The following is a 19,221-nucleotide window of genomic DNA, read 5'->3' as shown; positions in this document are numbered from 1 at the left end:
TGGAGTTAGTTTCATGTTAATCCAATATGCATTCCTTCCTGCCATACATTAAATACATTTCACATGCATGAAGCCACCTTATTTGGTGATACCTTAAAAAGATGTATTTTTTATTGATGCTTATGTATGTGTGCTTATGTGCACTATGTATGTGCAGGAGACTGAGTAACCGACAGGGCATTGGTTGTGAACTGAATTACAAGTGGTTGTGAACTTCTAGATATGGGTGCTTGGAGATGAACTCAGGTCCTCTCAAAGAGAATTAAGTGTTCTCAACTGCTAAACTATCTCTCTGGTTTCCTTGGTGGTGTCCTTTGAGTTATTTCTCACAAATTAATCTCAAACAGATAAAGCATAAAAACAGAATAAAATGGACAGGAAGGTAGAAGGAGGCAAAAAGATACATATTGACTTAAAATCTAAAGTGCTAAAAATACCAACTGCTCTTCTAAAGGAAGTAAAGGTGTTGACAGATGATATTCAAACACACATTTATAAAATACAATGACAGCAAACACTTCTTATCCCTCCAGAGAAAATGTACTAATAAACCACACTTACCTTGCATTGCATTAACTCAAAACATACCTACATGATGTTCCAGATCTTCTAGCTTCTTAAACAACAGTCAGATGTGAAACTTTGTGGAGGATACCTACCACAACCTTCCCGTCATCTTGTGCCATCAGCTCTAACCTGTTTTTTGTTTGTTTGTTTGTTTGTTTTCTGCCTTAATCTGGGCATCTCTAGGCACTGACAGATACCCCTTGAATTTAAAAAGTGTATCTCTGAGTCAAACCAGAATGGTAAACATCTTCTCCTGGGCCAGTGACTTGTCTTGGAGTGAACATATGCCTCTGTTCTGACCAATGACATTTAGCCTGAATCATCTGGTTGGCATTACCTATTCTTTTTTTATTATACCACCACTTTAGTATTATTCTTGTATTTTCATGTGAGAAAAGAAACATTTTTTAATTGAAAACCTTATGTGTATAGGTTCATTGTCTGCATATATGTCAGTATAACACACACATTCAGTGATCATAAAGGCTGGGAGATGATGTCAGATTCCCTGAAACTGAAGATAGATGGTTGTGAGCCAACATTTAGGTACTGATAATCCAACCTTGGTCCTGTGAAATACCAGGCAATGTTCTAACCACTGAGCAAACTAGTCTTATAAATTTGACAGTGTAAAGCACCAACTTATTCTCATGTGTTCTTTAAAGCTCTTGCAGTGAATGTGGGGCCCTTACTGTCAACAAGTTTGTAATGTCAACAAGTATTCAGCAAGTACGTAGTGATTCTTGATTATAGACACTTGAAATTTAGTGCAGAAAATCTAGTAACTTGCCCTGGTATTTTTAAATTATGGAACATATATTCTATTTTGTTAAGATTTATTTTATTTGTGTGTGTGTGTGTGTGTGTGTGTGTGTGTGTGTGTGTGTGTGTGTGTGTTGGGGTGTGTATGAATAAGTGTGGGTGCCCATAAAGGCTAGGGCCATTGGATTCCCTATAACTGTAGTTAAAATTGGTTGTGATCCATCTGAATTGGTTACTTGATATTGAACTCTGGTCTTCTCAAACAGAAGTACATTCTGCTAACCTCTGAGCCATCTGTGCAGTCCTGGAATGCTTATTTTGAAGAATAAAATCAACTTTGAGTGTTGTTTTGTCTAATTTTTCTTATGCTAATGAGAGAGAAAATATCTTTGTAAAAAATAATCACTTTGATTAATATTAAAGTTTAGAAATGGAGTATATTTTCTTTAAGAAATTAAAAAAACTAAGAATAAAATGCCACTTAACATAGTTGGCACATCAGAATGGGTCATCAGAAAAAAATACTGTAATGAACTTGTCTCTGATAACATGAATTTCGGTCCTAGTTTTCATTGCTTGCTAGGGTCTCACTCAATGCTTTGACTGTGTTCTTCATTCTTTTCCACATCGCACAAGGGAGTGGTTCAGCCTTTCAAATCCAGGATCCCCTGACTTCTTCTCAAAAGGCACTAGCCCATCAGGTAGCCAGGCAATTTTATTCCCACAAGTATTCCAGCCATGAAGAAACTCAGCAGGAGCAAAGCCATTGAAGAGAAATAACCCACTGAGGTTTGGAATATTTGGTGCATTGTATCAATCCAGTATTATGAAGCCTAAACTTCCCATTATAAACAAGAAGCTAGATGGAAGTCCTTCCATAATATACTGTCCGTTAACTCTGTAAGCAGAAAAAGCTATTGGTCTCTGATGCCCATGTTCATTGTCATTGAGCAAACATTTGGAGGTTCAACATTAACATAATAGATTGTTCTTCTGGTAATGAGGAAGTAAAACACTACCACTAAGGCATACACCATCATGGCTGGTGGCATGTGCACCCAGGGTGGCTTCTTCAGGTTCAGGTTGGGGCATTTGAACTCTAAGAAAGGAACAGGGTCTCCATATTGGCAGTAGTATGGACAGTGCTCTGGCTTTCAGCCTCCTACTCCACCTAGAAACACACTGAAATACTATGTTTTAAAGATCTGAAATGTTGTTCAAATGCAATATTCAATGTTCATTGATGTTTTATTTTTGTTAAACAAATTTGCATTTTATTTCTATCATTGAATGTATAGACATATTAAAATAGAATATTTAAAAGTTTTCAGTGCCTTTAAGAAAATCCAAATTCTTTAAGAATATAATTTCATAAAAATGAATATGTATTAATTATTAATTATTGGGAGATTTACTAAGGCAACTCCACATAGTTAAAAGGGAGGTTTATTTAGGGAGGTAACTTACAGCTAGTAAAGGATCCAAGAGAGGTGAAGTGCAGTCCATCTGGGTTCTCTGCTTGATCATTCAGCATCCAGGATTACCAGGAACCAAGAGAGCCAGCACATCTGGATCTTGGGTCCTAAGGGCTCCCATCCTGGCCCTGCCTCAGGGGCAGGTTATAGGTAGATGGGACAGTTACTGGAAGCCTCACTGCGGCTAGGACTTTCAGGTCAAAGCTGGAACAGCTACCCACCTACTACAATTATTTGTTATGGATTTATTTTATTAATTATTTATTTAGATCAGTAGTAAAGTAGGAGTAGATAAAAATGTTAAACCTGATTTGAATTACATGTGAGAAATGTGGATTTAATCAATCCATTTGGAAAGGTGAACAAAACATTGGGAGGTAATTGCTGAGTTAGCTACATAGAAGTTGTCAATTGCCTCAGGGGGCAATAACATCATTGCTTTTGGTAATCTCTCTTCTAAACAGAATTCTGTAAATAATTTAAACCCCAGTGTCTGGATCTAGTTTAGGTGACTATGATGTCAATCACAAGTATATTCTCTTAGGGATGTAAGTAGCTCTTGACAAAGCTGGTCTGGGGTACCAATGCAAGGATATACTGGGTCTGGAGAGTTGGGTAAACATATAAAGTGCTTACCATAAAATGTAAGGATCTGACTTCAGGTGCCCAGAACCCATGTGTAAACCTGAGTGCATGTGGTGAGCACCTGTAATTCTGATCCTGGAGACATGGTGCAGTTAGCTGGAGGTCACTGAAAAGCTCCTCTGGCCAAGACAGTGATTTGAATTTCCTGAAGAGATTCTGCCTCAAAAAAATAAAGCAATTATTGAGGAAAACTCCTGATGCTGAGATCTGGCCCTCATAAGCACACACACTTGTGCATGCATAGCCACACACACACGTACATGTATGCATACATATGGACCGGTACACATACACAAATATGTATATCCACAGAGATATGTTGTCCATAATTTGGGAAACTTTTTCTGAGTTTTAACTAAATTGACTGAGGATACAGTTGCTAACATTTAAAAAAAATAGAGGTATTGAATTTCAAGTAGCATCCTTCAAGGATTGACAGCTCTTACTTCTTAATTCATCTTTGTGCTGTGAAGGTGTTGATGGATGTGCTAATAGTAGAAGAGTGGTACCAGGTCAGCATGGTGGGTGATCAATACTCCTGAAACTCATAAAATGAAAGGCCTGGCACCATTGTAAAGTACATTGGGATTTCAAGCTTCATATTATAATTGATGCTTTATGGTTGTGATTCAAATAGCCGATACATGTTATATGACACATTGCCACACAGGTTTGAAGAAAAATTCAATTTAAAGGTCCTTGGTTTTAAACTAAAGGTGGAGTATGTTTTTGATTTTGAGAATTAATTTGGGAAATGAGATACAAAGTAACTAGTGACTGAAGAAACAGGTGCCATCATATTTGTTAATGTACCTTTGTTTTATAACAACCACATTATCATTCCTTAGTTGTTGCTGGAAAGCTTCTCTTCAGATTCCACCAAGCCCCACAGTCCCACAATCCATGTATAAAATAATCACTCAGACGCTTATATTACTTATAAACTGTATGGTCGTGGCAGGCTTCTTGCTAACTGTTCTTATATCTTAAATTAATCCATTGCTATAAATCTATACCTTGCCACGTGGCTGGTGGCTTACCGGCGTCTTTACATGCTGCTTGTCCTGGCGGTGGCTGTAGTGTCTCTCCTCCTTCTTCCTGTTTCCCCAATTCTCCTCTCTCCTCGTCCTGCCTATACTTCCTGCCTGGTCACTGGCCATCAGTGTTTTATTTATATAGAGTGATATCCACAGCACTTAGTCACTAACAGTAATATCAGGAGTCATACATAAAACTTACACAAAGCTTTCAATTTTTAGCTTTTAACAGGTGGGTGAAGAATGAATGTGTAGAACATATTTTGATTGCTGTCTTCACAAATGTGTTAAAACTTTTGCTTTTAGATGAAGTCCTATTTTAGTTCAGGCTAAACTAATTAAAGTTTATATTAAAATCTCAGCTAATTAGTTATATGATCATAATAATTGTTCCCAAAGTTTCATCCGATGTGGATGATTGAGAATATCAAGATAAAAAGAACTAATAAAAAATGAGTTAAAATTCTGTTATAGTACTATTGTACTATATATATATATATATATATATATATATATATATAGTAAAATATATATTTTACATGATAATATATAATATACTGTATATATTATGGCATGTATATATATCTACCATATACAGCATAAATAGTACTGTTTTGTCCAGCTGAATTTCACTCAACATACTAGAACAATTGGTAAGCAAGTCAGCTGGAACATTTAATTGTAGTTAGTATGGGGGAAGAAAGCATCCTTGCCCTATAGATTTCTGTTGATCACTAATCATCCTGGGCCTGATGTGTTTGTTTTGATACTACAAGTTAAATTAAAAAGTATATCGTATAGGACTTCTATGAGCTACTTACATGAATAGTCTTGGTAATTTACAATTACATGTGTGTAAAAGCTAAAGTATTTGGGGAATATAATAGTTATTGACATTTGTAGATCACAAGAAAGGTACAATTATTAAATCAAGTCAGGAATTTTCTATGCAGCAACAAAGACCCTCCCAGAGCTGAATGGAATGTAGTTCTCTCTGTGAATGAGATACCTGCAGGCCATAGAGAAACCTTTTATTTTTCCAAACCTGTAACAGTAAAGGATAAGTTCTGCCTTGAGCTCAGAATAATGAAAATTTAAATATTTTTCTTGATCAGTAATTAATCTAATCCAAGAAATGACTGCTTTATTAATAGGAAAATTAACTAAACTTGATCATTCCTTTCTTAGCAATTGAATTCCGAGTAATTAAATGTTCACATAATTATTTTTTCAATCTGCTGCCAGTCTCTGTAAAGGCTGCTTTCTCCCCCTCCTTGTTTCTTATTAAAATTGCAAACCCTTTCACCTGAAATCAGGAGATTTAATGAGTATTAATGGGACTTTCAGATTCAAAGGAGTGTTTAACAATGGTGTTTTCCGAGACTTTTAGAATAAAGAGCTGTAACTGCATGTGTGTTTTTCCTCCTTTGGTTATCTGACCGTTCTTCTAAAAGGTGTTTTTGAAGAAATTTTAAACAAATGAGTCAGCTTCCAGGATTATTACTGAAGGTGTTATCTCGGAGAAGGTGGGATGAGACGAAGTGGTGGAGGGTCATAGCAGATGCTTTTCTGAGATCAAATGCCCATGTCCTTGCTGACACACTTCTTTCTTTAGAGACACAGGATGGCAGTTTAGGTTTGCTGTCTCCTTGGAGACAGTTACTATGCCAATGACCACAAACAAAACTGAGTCCTCAGTGATAATAGAGACCTTGTATGGGAATGACAACTCACAGAAGTCATGTTTTTCTCCGTTTTTATCTGTTATGATTAGATTTATATTCTATAGCATATGCTAATTGTACAAAATAATGAGTTTCATCCTGTCATTTCATACTTACATATAATACACCATAGTCATTTTCTTTCCCCATATTGCCTTCTATTGTTTTCCCATGAGCACTTTTTTTTTTTTTTTGGTTTTTCGAGACAGGGTTTCTCTGTGTAGCTTTGTGCCTTTTTCTGGAACTCACTTGGTAACCCAGGCTGGCCTCGAACTCACAGAGATCTGCCTGCCTCTGCCTCCCGAGTGCTGGGATTAAAGGCGTGCACCACCACCGCCCGGCCCATGAGCATTTTTTTATGTGATGAAGCATAACAGTGAGGGTGATTGACAATGACTCCATCTCATCCAGTTACAAAGTCTCCCATCTCACTCCAGTTACAAAGCAAAAAAGCAAGCAGCAGGTCAGTCTGTGGCCTGGAGATTGCTGTGCTCTGTCTCTGTTGTATTGATAGTGTTACTTTAACATGAGTAAGCTGCTCAAGCCTTTTCTTCTCCCTTGTAGTATGCAATAAACTTTTTTGAATAAGACTCTCCTTGCATCAATCATCATCCATCTAGAAAGATCACAATCTTCCTAAAATATGTCAAACAAATACAGAACAATTCTTTGAAAGGTTTGGAAAGAATGGAGAGAGAAGGAAGTTGATACTAAAGACTATTGGAAAATCTTTTTTAAAATTAAGTATTGGAATTTATTTTTATTTGTGTATATGTATGTCCTAAGTGTGCATATGCCACATGTGTGGGGTTATCCAAAGAGACCAGAAGATGGAGTTATATCTCTTGGAGCTGGAGTTACAAGCACTTGGGAAATGGATGTTGGGAACCAAACAATTTCCATGAAAGAGAGGCAGGCACTCTTTTTTTTCTTTCATTTTTCTTTATTAAGAAATTTTCTACTCACTCCACATACTATCCACAGATTCCTCTCCTCCCTCCTCCCACCCCTCAGTTCTCTTTCCCAAGCCACCCTGCATCCCTACATCCCCCAAATCGAGGTCTCCCATGGGGAGTCAGCAGAGCCCAGCACACTGAGCCTAGGCAGGTCCAAGCCCCTACACACTGCACCAAGGCTGTGCAAGGCATCACACCACAGGCACCGGGTTCCAGAAATCTGCCCATAGACCAGGGACAGATCCTGATGCCCCAAAGCAGGCACTCTTAACCAAGGAGTTGTCTCTCCAATCCCTGGAAACTCTTTCAATCCTGATGGGGTAAAAAGGAAAGAGGGTATAGAAGTAAAAGACCAAGAAGAGCTCACTGCTGTCATTTTGGCTCTGTGCTGCCCTTCTCCACTGGTGCTCTAGAAACCACAAAGGCAGCTGAAGTCTCTGGCCTTATCCACTGGTTCTCTCTAGAAACCACAAAGGCAGCTGGAGTCTCTGGCCTTATCCACTGGTTCTCTCTAGAAACTGCAGACAATTAAAGTCTCTGGTCACACATACAGTTAACAGCCTCGCTAATAGAAATTCCCTACAAGCAGTGGGAAAGGAGACCCTACTCTTTCTCTTCCTGTTACTTCCTTTTCAAACTTCCCATTAGTAGAAAACCAATAGCCATAAAGAAGAAGGTCTAGAAAATATATTTGATAAGAGTTTCAAGTTTTGGGGATAGAAAAAATAGACCAGGAAAGGGCTGGACTCAGCTAAAAGCAAGTGGGCAAATGATGGTACACCATCATGAATGCTATCAGTTGGATGGGGTTCCTAACTCCTGCAGTTCTGCAGAGGAAAGCTCTTAGCTTTCTTCCCAATATCCAAGCACCATTCCTTTACCTGCTCTGGGCCCTAGTCTTCACATCTCAGGTTTTACTGCATGGAGGTGCCCACTTATTGCCCATCATTCTTTCTTTTTCCTGTGTTGAATTTCTACCATCTTTGTAGCTTCTGGGATCTTCTGACTTATAGTTAAATATAACCACTATGTCTGGTCCACTCACTGCACCCATTCTCTATACACACAGACATAGATCTCATGGTGCTTAATTTGAATGTGAGAAGAAGCCATAATCCCCAGGACTAGTTTTATTAAAAATCAAGACCAATTATTCCATATCTGAATATAAGAAGAGTCAATTGCAAGGACATTTTGTTCATTTTCTTTAACAGCCACATAACTTTAGCCTTTCCATTTAAATCTATGATCACCTGCAAAATATTTTTTTGTGTGGATGAAAAAGGATGAGTCAAGGTTCATCCCCCTAAATGTATTTCTGTTAGGACAACATTCATAGGGAAAAAACCTTATCATTTATTAAACATGATATTTGAAAAATTTAGGTTTTTTATTTTTATATTCCCTTAGGTATGTTTAGCTTTAATTTTTATTTTATTTTCAATTCTTTACAAAGCATTAAAGGTCCTTTACTTGGTCTTATCTTTATTATCCATGGGATGTCAAGCAGCATTGAAGTAATCTCCTTAGTACAAGGAGGTGAGATTCTGCTTTAAAATGTTCTATAGCTTCAAGCCATTTCTTCTTCCTCCTCTTCACAGGTGCTGGTAAGTTGTACAACCTCTCTTCCATGTAGAGAGAAGGTATTTTTTATCAACCATTCAGCTTATTTATTCTCCTGCCTTTTTCTAATCACTGCTCCAGATGGAAACCAGTGTGGTGTGGTAGTGACTTTTCTTTACATGGTAAAATAAGACAACAGATCCTTTTGCATTATTCAAGAAAAATAACTTTCAAGAAAAAATAAGAAACATTGAATTCTCTGCAACTTGTCTAATAAAATGTGTTTTTCAAATATCCCCTTGCAGATCCAATAAGATCTAATTATTATTTTTCCACTGTGATTTTTAATGCATTTTTTATTTTAATTTGCCTTCTCTTCACTATTAATTCTAAGTCATTCACAATTCCATGAGATTGAATTTTGCTTCTAGATGTCACTCAGTAATTAAGAGATCCCTTTTAAATCAGTGAAATGTTCTAATTATACACATATATGTTAATTGAAGACTATTGGTTTTAGAGAAAAAGGCAGTGGTTCAAAGAAGGGAGAAAAGCAATTTGTAATACTATATTTATATAATTGGATGAATTAAGGGCATTGAATGATTAAAGGTTTCTTGATTTGTATTGTGGTTTGGTCGTTGGATATTTTCCATGGATATTTTTGTCCTAACACTGGGTCTTCTGCATGGCAGGCTACTTAGAAGTTTTTGATCTATGGCATCCCATAAGATAAAATGTGATGCCTCTTAATCAACACACTTATTTTTCTTAGTAACACAGATTGCTTATAACACAGACATGCTTTTTCATGTCCATGTTTCAGCCCTGGCTGTCAGAAGTCTCAGAATCTTGTCATGTCGCTTTACCTGGGGTTTATGCTCTTTCTGAGATCAGAGACTGATAAACCTGAGGATTCTGAAATACACATTTAGAATTTTTTACTTAAAATTAAATACTTTACATCATTTACCTGCTGCTGCAGTTTTCCTGGTTCCACTCAGATCCCACAGTCCCACAGCCACAGCTGCTCAGACCCAAATGAACACACAGAGGCTTAATATTATTTATAACGGCATGGCCATGGCTCAGGCTTCTCGCTAGTGAGATCTTACATCTTAAATTAACCCATTTCTATAAATCTGTACTTTGCCACATGGCTTGTGACTTGCTAGTACCTTTACATCTTGCTTCTCCTGGTGGCAGCTGGCAGTGTCCTCTCTGTTCTCCTTTTTCCTTCCTCTTCTCTAGTTAGAATGCCCTGCCTAACCCTATTCTGCCTCACCATTGGGCAAACAGCTTTGTTTATCAGCCAATCAGAGTAACATATTTTCACAGTGTACAAAAAGACATTCCCCCATCATTTACCCTTTCACTTTCCTTCTTTTAACCCTTCAATGTATCCCTGCCTTGTTCTCTTTCAATTCATAGCCTTTGTCCTCATTTCATTTAATTGTTGTTATGTTTATAATTTCAGTGCTAACCAGTTGGTAGTGGATACCCATTGGAAGCCTTCTTCTGGGGAAGACTCTTTCTCCTCCTCCCAGCATTTCTTAGTTGCCTACAGTTATTTGTCTTGGGTTAGCATCCTGCAAGATGTCCCGTTTCTATGTTAGCATGTCAGTTGGTGTCACCTTTGTTCGGGTCTTGTTAAAGTAGGTGTGATGTTAAGTTTTCATAGGTGTAGCTTCTTTGACATTTCTAGGAAACAGAATCTTACAGAAGATATCATTTGCCTTTGGCTCTTATAATCTTTCTACCCCCACATCCACGATGTTCTCTGAACCTTAGGTGCAGGAGTTGTGCTGTAGATGGATCTGTTGCTTCTAGTGAGACCAGCGCCCCCACCAGGATACTCTTGAGGAGGGAGAAGTGAGAAATATTTAGATAGAAATATAGAGGAGAGAGATGGTTAGAAACAAAAGAAAGCACAGGAGGGCCTAGGTCAAAACCCACAATCCCCTTCTGTCTCTTCTAAAGGGCTTTTAAAGGAATGCTAAGGGGTGAAGATAAAGACGTCCCCCCAGTACAGCCAAGTGTAGACCATCGCAAACACTTGTTGACCATACACATGGTCAAGCCATTCCCTAATACAGCCCTGCTGTGTAAAGCAAGCTCAGATCTCACTAGGAAGATTTTGTGGGCTCCCAAAGGTCCCTCCTCTTAATTTTTTAAAGAACTGCTCAGATAGACTGAGGTCTGTCTTAGGTCATACTCCCTGATTATTTCTTCTATTACCCATCATGGAGATATGCTTTACATCAAGCATACTCTGTCTTAGACTGGAAGCTAACAAGAAGAAAGTTGCCCATCCTTGACTCTCAGCCTCTGGCAAGATCAGCTTGCTTTCTTTGTAAAATCTAGGGCCACATTCTTGGGGTTGAGACTGTCCACAGTGGGTCCTTCCATATCAATCATTAATCAAGAAAATGCCTACAGACATTGGCATAGCAAAATGGAGTCATTTTTCTTAATTGAAGGTTCCTCTTCCCAGATGATTCCAGACTATGTCAAGCTAACAAAGAACTAACTTGAATGAAAGAAAAAACAAGGGGATCAGAAATTCAGGGCCAGCCTAGGTACATAGTAAATTAGAGGCTAGTCTGGGCTCTAGGAAACCCTGCCTTGAACAAAGCAAAAATCCTTAAGTGTAATCCTGGCTCACCATTGGCTAGCCAAAGCAATGAGATCAGAGAAATGTTTTCAAATCTTAGGAAATACTTCAAGGAAAATAAGAAATTATCCTGTCCTGTCATCTTTGTTTTTATTTTAAGATTTCAAATGCTGAACACATTTCCTCCTCACATTTCCCCCACCCTCTCTTTTCTCTCTACTTTCCAACACCTGTCTTCCATTAGTCCCCGTAGACAGTTTTACTTGTACTTTACTGTGGTAAACACACACATTCATTCACACATATACTTTCATAAACACACACACACACACACACACACACACACACACACACACACACACACAATTATATGGACCTATATAAAATCTAGGACTCACACATGTGTGATTCTTTTTAAGACAGGTCTCATAAAGGGCCCCAGGTGTCCTTGACCCTCCTCCATCTGCTTCCAAAGTAGAGGACTACAGCTCTGTGGCATTCTGACAGCCAATGTATTGATTTAATTGCATAATCAGCAAAAGACAGGTAGGGAACCTTTTCCATGTCCATTCATTTTCCCACACAGCAATGTAGACTAGAGGTTTTCCTACTGGAGACAGATAGCAGGAATCAAGCCCAGGTTCTACCATGCAATACTTGACAACAAACTGTAAACAAATGTTGTTTTCATTTGCAAGTAACCCCAAGAAAAGTGACCGTATTATTAAATGCTTTGAATTCTCCAAGTCATAATATAAGAAGCTGAAGTTACTTGTTCAGTTCAGTTTGGGGAATACTAAAGTGATTTTTATCAGTGTTGAGTACTAAAAATTGGAGCAAGCATTTAAAAGTTTTTAGTTTGTTTCTTTAATGAATAACAGCAAAGTTAATTATTACATACTATTTTTTACAAGATTAAGAATAACGTGTTTACACAAGATTAAAACAGCAATGTAACATTTTTTAATTATTAGGGCTCAGTAGTTAAATACCTATTGTTCTTGTACAGGACCATAGTTCAGTTCCCAGCAGCCACATGGCAGCTTACAACCACTGGTGACCCCAATTCTAGAAGATCCAATATCCTCTTCTGGCCTCCACAATCAACACACACACACACACACACACACACACACACTCACAGAGAGAGAGAGAGAGAGAGAGAGAGAGAGAGAGAGAGAGAGAGAGAGAGAGAGAGAGAGAGGAGAGAACACAAGCATACACTCACATAGAGAGATAAATGAAAATGAAAACAAGTTTTAAGTCATGAAATTAACAGAAGGAATACACTAAAGCACTAAATGAAAGTTAACATATACAATCAAAGAAAATGATCATGTTATTTGGATCATTTTAGTTTAAAAATAATTGAATACTATTTTATTTAACCTTCCCTACACTAAACGAAATTAGGTTCCTTAATTGTGTGGAGATACTGATACTAAAATGTCAGGAGAGATCCTATGCTGCAAATGTGAGATTAAATTTTTAATGTTCCTGTTTAAGTTTACAAGTCCTAGAGGAAATTATCTTCTGATGAAGCTGAGCAAGGCTGTGAGTGTCACTGCGGAGAGAAAATATTTTTGCACCAATAACAATAAGAGAGGGAGATGAGGATACTGAGAGGGGGTGGGCTTGGGAAGGATATATGAAGAGACTAGAGGAAAGAGGAGGAGGGGGGGGTCGTGCAATTATATTTTTTAAAAAAAGAGGAGCAGTGTTTCTCTGTTAACTTCAAACCTGGGGACCCATTCTTAATAACCGTGACATCACCATTTGTCCTTCAAGATAGGCAAAGGGAGAGTGCTGTGCACTATGCCTTTAGTCTTGGGCGTTTCACTGTGAGTGCAGAGTGAGCTTTGCCAGTGACAACGGACACGATGTGTCACTCACTGTTCCTTAGCAATGACCCAGTCAGACCTCACCACTCTGAGTCAGAAAACTCGGTGTATAATAAAATCTACAAGATGCTTGTGTGATTCAGAAACCCTGCAATCCCAAAAACGTGTGCTAAAACAAGTGTCAGAAAACTGTGAATAGCTGAGGCTGTGAAAAGAAAGTCAGAGGTAATGTTGGAGGCATCAAAAGATGGTTCAGGGCATCCTATGGAGCACTATCTCTGCCCTGACACCCCCTGTCTCCAGCCTCACCTAGTTTCATCAGAAGGTAATTTCCTTTGGGACCTGTAAGCTTAGCTAGGAGCAATAAATATTTAATCTCACATTTATAGAATAGGATTTTTTTCTCCTGTATTTTAGGATTCAGATGTCTCCACACAATTAAGGAACCTAATTTCTTTTAGTATAAGAAAGATTAAATAAAAGATGTTTAATAATATTCTATTTAAGCATCTACCTGTCATCTATCACCTATCCATCTATCACCTATCTATCTATCTATCTATCTATCTATCTATCTATCTATCTATCTATCTATCTATCATTTATCCATCTATCTGTCCATCTGTCCATCCACTCACTCACCCATCCATCCATCCATCCATCAATCCATCCATCCATCCATCCGTCCATTTAGTGTTACTTTTAGTTACACTTAGTGTCCATTTATATATAATCGTTCAAGACTACATACAGACATTTTTTGAAAAGTATTTTATTAGCTTTAAAAATTAGTAAACAAAATAGCACAACAGTGAGTTTCATCATGGCACATTTGTAATTTCTTCTTACTGATTTCTCCCCTGCTCCTCCTTTTTGGCTGTTTTCCTGCAATGACTGTCTGCCTTTGTGTCTCATGTATCTCATTCTCTTCTCTTTCTTCCTCCCCACTCTCCCCTTAGGTCTCCTTTCCACCTCTTATGCTCCCATTTTTTTAGTTTAATTCACACACACACACACACACACACACACACACACACACACACACACACGCAATTAAAATCAAGGGTCTTCCTATGAGATAAAACATATGGTGTTTGTCTTCTTAAGACTGGCTTATTTAGCTTAACATAATGGATTCCATTCCATTAATCTTCTGGAAAATGTCATTTTATGAGTGAGAAAGTTTTCTTGATTTGACAACTGCTCCATGTTGATTTATTGAATTATGCTTTTAAACATTCTTAAGATGGAGAATTATCAAAAGATCCATCATCTTTTGTTTAGGATATGGTAGCTTGTAAATTTATACTTTAATGATAACTTCATGATACAGCTTCTTTTCTTTAGTACCCACCAGCCACACCTATATACAGAGAGAATAAAAATCTGTTTATATATACATATATATATATGAAAAAATGCTACATCAAAATAATTATAATAACATTAATGTAATTATAATACATGGGGTAGAATGATGATTAAAATAGCATAAGGAAATAGTAACTTTAAAATTATAAAAACAATGATCAGTTCTATATCCACATACATATTAACTCCTTATAGTTGAAATAAATATACCTACAGGTCTTTATTTGATCATGAAGTCCAGGTTGAAAACAAAATGAATCTCTTTCTATTTTCAAAAATCTCCAGTGATATTTAATTTTATATGTCCATCTGGTTGGGTCCCAGTACATAGAATTTTGACCAATATCTTTCCAGATGTTTTTTATGAAGATCTTTTCATGCAATTCATATTGAAATTGGACTTTAAGTATGTCAGTTGAAATTTCTAACAGGACATCCCTGGAGTAAGAAGGAATTAAGGCAGCAGCTGAGGTTTTCATTATCTACTGGACACTGATCTCCCCCATCAGGTTGTGGATACACCAGTCCCCCAAAACTGCTTAAGGCAATTCCATATCTCTACATGTCGTACTCATAGCAAACACATTAAATTCTACTTTATACTGTGAAATTGGTCACTAAATTCAAACCAGTGTTTTCACAAACAAAATTTTCCATTTTTGTGCCATGGTTTGTTCCTTCCTATCCTTTTCCACTGTGTTGATGGCGGAAACCCAAAACCATGAGGCTATTCCTGGGGTAATCTCACTCCCTTTCTCCTCACATGCTATCTTAAACAAACCCTCCCAATTCTACTTCCCAGTTCACCATTGTTCTCCCATTCCAGACATCATATGTATTCTAGCTATACCACTACTGTTAGCTTTCAGTCCTTATCCAACTCAAATCCATTTTCTACATGGAATCTTTAAGAACACAAGTCAGATTTCATGCCTGGAAGTTTTCAGTGTCTGATATCCAAGTGTAAAGCCAACATGAACTGACTCAGTGACACTCTCCTTTTACACTCCTTCCTCTGGCCAGCTCTCCCCGCCATGCTGTGCTACCTTTCCTTCTGCTCAGCCTCCTTCCTCATGGCCATTCCCCAGCTGTTCCTTCTTTCTGGAATCCTCCCACTATGGATGGTCATCTCTCTCCTTCACAGAATCACCCACCTTCCAGTTATTCCCTTGGAACACCATCTATTTGAAACTACCTATTTTGGTTGTTTGTTTCCTTTGAATAAAATGTAAATCATTTTTATTACAGTAGCGAATGTGTGTGTGTGTGTGTGTGTGTGTGTGTGTGTGTACCAAGGCAAGGGTGAGAGCTCCTAAGAGGGTCATTTGCAGAGGCAGTTCTCCACCATGTGTGCTCTAGGCAGCAGCCTCAGCTCATCATGTGCTGTTCTGTGCATGTACATTTTGCATAACAAAGTCATATCTGTTTTTCTGCCAAGGTATAGTTCACTAATGCATTTCTTTGTTCATAGTCCCATTGCTACCATGACTTATTGTTAGACCAAGAAATATTTAATTGTTTATAAGCTGAATTTCTAAGACAGATACGACTTTGTTATGCAAAATGTACATGCACAGAACAAATACAAGACATTTGTCGCATGGTAGAACTCAGAACCTAAATTTAATTGTGCAGAAGTAAATTCTTGGTACTTTCTGAGTTACTTGGATCATATTAAGGATCATATTAAGATGGTGTCATCCTTGATAGCTCCTTTGTAAGACACCTCAGAATAACTAATGTTCACAATAATGTCTTATAAATATCAAGTCAGGAAATAATATAAACATTCAGAGCCAGAAATACGACGCTGAACAAATCACTATACGGGAAGATACAGACAGACAGACAGACAGACAGACAATAAATAATTGCATAGTAAGTGCAACAATGAAGTACACATGCTATGCCCAGGAGCACACAGGAAGCATGGTTCTTGGAATCTAATCACCTAGGAAGGTCTTAGGGGAAGTGACATCTTAACTGATCCTTCAAACAAACAAACAAACAAACAAAAACTAAAGGCTGCTGAGTATTGGCGGGAAAGTCCCAGACAGAAGGCTCAAGAACAAAGGCACAGAGGTGAGAAAGTCAGCATTTTGCTTCTGCTTGAGGTTGGTGGGGTATTGTCAAATGGGTAGAAGAATGAAGGCATACATGGGTGCCAGAACACACACACACACACACACACACACACACACACACACACACACACACACACACTCACTCACTCACACACAGGCCAACACCAACCAAGAGGTGTTATTATCAGCATGTCAGGGGATTATTCAAACTTTTAACGGAGAACAAAGATGTTTTTATGTCCACTCTACACATGTTGTCGTGCTAATACACTAGACATACTTACAAAACAAAGCAGGAACATGGAACTCAACACCAGCTAGAAATGTACTGTAGAAGCTGTGCAAAAAGCAGCTGTCTAAAACTGAGCAATAAGGTGAAGATGTACAAAATGGAAATATTTGGGAAGTAAGCGAAGCAAATTTCACAGGTGTTTACTTCTGAGACATTGTAAGCTTGTTAAATACTCTCAGTGTCCTCTTGCTAGGTGTGGACTATTGGATTTAGAACATACGATCAAATTAAGCACACATAAATCAGTTACCTGAATGGGATTGTTAAAAATCCATAAAAATTGTACTACTGGGATGTGGGGTGTTTCCTAGCAGTCATTTCTCATTTTATTTGAATCTGCTGCTCATATCTGCATGATAAGGCTTCCAGGAAATATATTTCTATTTGCTTAGAGCTTTAGCCTTTAAATATTGTGCCTTTCTCTTTCAGTTATGGTACATACTGTGAGGTTAGATGACATCATATTTCTGGTCTCAATTCACTGATGGGAAAAGTAAGATGAAAATATTATTTACTCAGCATCCCGATATGCTTACTACTGGAATTGTGGCTCCAGTACAGTTCTAAGTGCCCATGCTCTTATGTCTCCTCAGAAGGTCACTGTATTAATTTAGTCTTTTTATGAGTGTTTTTCCATACATCTCCTGTACTTATGAAACGAGTGTTTTAAGAAAATATTAATATAGCATATTCAGAGCATATCGGGCCCATGGTATGCTGAAAGGGGCCTAATGATCCTTGTGCAGGAATTAGTTACATTCACTATTTCTATTTTCTTTGCTCACCGAAGGAGAAAGAGAAAGGAGAAAATAAGTCCTCAAGATTAATATATGGCATTTTAATTTTATTGCTTTGTCGTTAGCTATATTTAAGAGCTGATTTTATGGCTTCGTTGTAGTTATCAACACCTAAAGTCACATTATGAATCCAAATTGGAAATGTGTGATATTTTATGATGCCATTAAAGTATGGACTTAGGTTTTATGTGTGATGCTAGCCATTTAGTAACTATCATTTTTTTTTTTTTGTTTCATTGTCACTGTTTGGGATGTGTATTCTAGGGATGATTTAAATCTAGTATTCAGATTTGAAGGTGGAATCAGACTGTTTTAGGACTAGAAAACAATGCGGACATGAGAAAAGGTTATTTGTCAGTCTTGGTGGTGTACACCTTTAATCCCACACCCTGGAAACAGAGGCAGGCAGTTCTCTATGAGTTCAGCATCAGCATGATCTACATTGCATGTTCCAGGACAGCCAGGGTTACACAGCTAGGTCCTGTCTTCAGAACAAAGCAAAGCAGGAAAGATCCCTTTTCTCTTCAGTTATACATGGCTTCTTACTAGGAAGATGTGTACACTGTGATGATTTTTCTACTTATCTCTCTTCATAATGTTTGTGAATGTTAGCTAGGAGAATAGCTTTCTAAATGGTTATCTGTCAGTCACCATCTGTTTTCATGCATCTTCTTGTTTTAATAATAGCCCTCTATGTGGAAGAAAAGATGCTATAACCCTGTTATAATACTGACTTAACCTTGAAGAGGAAGTAAGTCAGATGATTGTTTAAAAGTGCCGAGTAATAGTTCATATCTAAAATGTTGCTGAGCTGCTGAATTCTATTTAATACATTGCTAAAGCAAATTTTATGTAATTTTTTTTAAAAAATCATGTTTTATACTTATTTTTTATTTTGATGCAGTAAATGTAAGATTTGAGTTTAAGGGAACCACAGTTTTTGTTTCAACAATACATTGCAAATTATTAAATTATATAAGGTCTTAGCATAGAACTAATAAGATATAACAAGACATTATAAAAATAACTATTTTTATTAAAGTATGGAAAATAAGTATCTGAACCTCTGACCTGTATGGTTACAGAGAAATTTTTTTGGTGAGGGAAATGCATTTCTGTTAATAATGACCACTGTCAATGAAAGATACAACCAGCTTCAAGTCAAATGGTAGCACTGAAGTTATAATAATTTTTATTAAGGAAGTAACAAATAGTGGCAATTAAACATTAATATCATTCAAAGCATCATTGTTGATATTTCTGTCAGTCAGAGGATTTATCAATGTATTGACCTCTGGCAATTTATTCATTATTGCAAAAGAATTGGATTAAATCTAGCTGTCTATCAAGAGATGAATGTAATAAAAATTTGGTGAATATGTGTGTGTGTGTGTGTGTATTCAAGGTAATATTTGCAAGGGAAGGCCAGCAGAGATCACCCCACTGACACTCTTATAGCCAGAAAGAAAGTTATTATTGCCTGCTGGTAGCTG

The 19,221-nt window shown here is 37.4% G+C and overlaps 1 protein-coding gene and 1 pseudogene across 7 annotated transcripts in view; one reads left to right on the top strand and one right to left on the bottom strand.

The window, feature by feature from the left end:
* The window catches only part of Marchf1 (membrane associated ring-CH-type finger 1), a 748,496-nt gene that overhangs the window by 138,491 nt on the left and 590,784 nt on the right, over positions 1-19,221 (top strand). The window lies entirely within an intron of this gene.
* On the bottom strand, positions 2,019-2,863 carry LOC102907157 (oligosaccharyltransferase complex subunit OSTC pseudogene; annotated as a pseudogene).

The sequence above is a fragment of the Peromyscus maniculatus genome, chromosome 17 (genome assembly GCF_049852395.1).
Source record: "Peromyscus maniculatus bairdii isolate BWxNUB_F1_BW_parent chromosome 17, HU_Pman_BW_mat_3.1, whole genome shotgun sequence".
Classification (NCBI taxonomy): Eukaryota; Metazoa; Chordata; class Mammalia; order Rodentia; family Cricetidae; genus Peromyscus; species Peromyscus maniculatus.
This window is presented reverse-complemented; position numbering and strand designations above follow the sequence as displayed.